The sequence below is a fragment of the Octopus sinensis genome, linkage group LG6, assembly GCF_006345805.1.
Source record: "Octopus sinensis linkage group LG6, ASM634580v1, whole genome shotgun sequence".
NCBI classification, from domain to species: Eukaryota; Metazoa; Mollusca; class Cephalopoda; order Octopoda; family Octopodidae; genus Octopus; species Octopus sinensis.
In genome coordinates this window covers 109,780,146-109,782,834 of record NC_043002.1, presented here as the reverse complement: position 1 = coordinate 109,782,834, position 2,689 = coordinate 109,780,146, and positions in this window count along the sequence as shown.

Below are 2,689 nucleotides of genomic sequence, written 5' to 3'. Positions count from 1 at the left end.
GGGTTCTCCAAAATGGCAGGATTTATGTAAATACTCATTTCTTTGATTATATTCTTCTGAAGATAGTCTTTTGTGCCCGAAATACAAAGTTTTTTTTTTAAAAAAAAGCTCTCAGTTAGAAACTTTCTTATTTCTTATTTTATTCATCTTTCTACTTTGATTCGCGGCAATATATACTCACATAACAGGAGTGGCTGTGTGGTAAGTAGCTTGCTTACCAACCACATGGTTCCGGGTTCAGTCCCACTGCATGGCATCTTGGGCAAGTGTCTTCTGCTATAGCCTCGGGCCGACCAAGACCTTGTGAGTGAATTTGGTAGACGGAAACTGAAAGAAGCCTGTCGTATATATGTATATATATGTATGTGTGTGTGTATATGTTTGTGTGTCTGTGTTTGTCCCCCTAGCATTGCTTGACAACCGATGCTGGTGTGTTTACGTCCCCGTCACTTAGCGGTTCGGCAAAAGCGACCGATAGAATAAGTACTGGGCTTACAAAGAATAAGTCCCGGGGTCGATTCGCTCGACTAAAGGCGGTGCTCCAGCATGGCCGCAGTCAAATGACTGAAACAAGTAAAAGAGTAAAAGAGTAAAGAGTATACGTGCTGAGATCGATTCGTTCGATGAAAACCCTACAAGGCGGTTACTCAGCATGGCTACAGTCCAGTCACTATATATATATATATATATGTATATATATATATATCAAATCAAAGTTTCGTTGCTACAGCTGTGCAACTCCATTCAGACGCACACATCAGAGTGAAGAGGATTAAAGAACGTATCCACGAGATAATAACTGATGGGAAGCTTCGTTGCTCAGTTCAGGTCACGTGGCTATTTTGATAAAAGGTGTTAGAGGAAACAATCTCGAGGTTGGTGCCAGGTGGCTTGTAAGAATTTGGGGACTAAGTTGCGTTAGAGATATACATGTATAGGCGCAGGAGTGGCTGTGTGGTAAGTAGCTTGCTTACCAACCGCAATGTTCCAGGTTCAGTACCACTGCGTGGGTCCTTGCAAGTGTCTTCTACTATAGCCTCGGGCCGACCAAAGCCTTGTGAGTGGATTTGGTAGACGGATTCTGAAAGAAGCACGTCGTATATATGTATATATATATCTATAGGCGCAGGAGTGGCTGTGTGGTAAGTAGCTTACTTACCTACCATATGGTTCCGGGTTCAGTCCCACTGCGTGGCACCTGGTGCAAGTGTCTTCTACTATAGCCGCTGGCAGACCAAATCCTTGTGAGTGTTTTTGGTAGACGGAAACTGAAAGAAGCCCGTCGTGTAAAAATGTGTGTGTGTGTGTGTGTGTGTGTGTGTGTGTGTGTGTGTGTGTGTGTCTGTGTGTGTGTGTGTGTTTGTGTGTGTGCTTGTGTGTCTGTGCTTCCCCTCCCCCACATCATCGCTTGACAACCGATGCTGGTGTGTTTACGTCCCCGTAACTTAGCGGTTCGGCAAAAGAGACCTATAGAATAAGTACTGGGCTTACAAAGAATAAGTCCTGGGGTCGATTTGCTCGACTAAAGGCGGTGCTCCAGCATGGCCACAGTCAAATGACAAACAAAAGAATAAAAGAAAGTATGTGTGTGCAAATACACATACATATATACATACATGTACTTATATACATACGTACTAATATGAATGCATACATACATGCATGCATATATATATACCTGCATGTATACGAGATCTGTCCCCCAAATTGACCAGATTTTAAGTTTACTGTTCTTATTTTATTTATTTATTTACTCTGGAGCCACGACCTTTTAGAGGCGGTCACGACTGAGATGTGGCAGGACAAGTTTAAGATTATGGCTTCACTCACCTGTCTAACGGATTCTGATAGATTAGGATTGAAGCGCAGCTGTTGACAGATATAGTTTAGAACTGGCGGAGGGCCGACCATTCCAGTTAGCTTCAAATGTTTCAGGGGTTGGGAGTTGAGGCGGTGATGGGGTGAGTAAATAACATGACTTTCTATCAATTATGAAAATATCATTCCTTTACGATATATGATCTTTTCGTATCACATATGTTCCGCTGTTCTTGTTCTAGATGTTTCTCCTCTCATTAAAACCTCCTCGATATTCTGACATTTAGAAACATCCAAGTTTCTCATATATAAGACCTTCTGCAAATACATGAGATTTTATACATAGAGTTCTTAAGTTCTTAAGTTCTAACCAATCTTCAGTCGCTTTTACTCTCATGGGAAACCTTCAAAGTATGATATTGCATTTCTGATATTTTATGTCAGATTCACTGAATATTTCTAAACAATCCCTTATGCTAAGAGACCAGAATTTTGTTTGACCTTTACTTTGTACTTAAAGGTGTTTGTGGCTTTTATATGGGGTATTTGGTTGGGTATTTCTTATTCAGAAACATATTCCTCAGATAATTCATTTCTTTTGTATAAACCGATACATTGGTGTGTGTTATGCCCAACGTTGTTGGTTTTTGGCAATACCTGCCTTAAAATGGTTATGGGAGGTGAAACTCGTTCATAGTTTGAATCCAGTGGCAAGGAATCTTCAATTCACAGACATTCTGATTCCCTCCAAACGATTGCCACTTAATTCTGTAAAGACGATGAAGGTTATAGTTTAAGTGGAAGCCACTGGTGGTAAGCTTTAGATACACTACTCTTCGGTTTTCTTTTCGCCAACCATAGAAACATATCG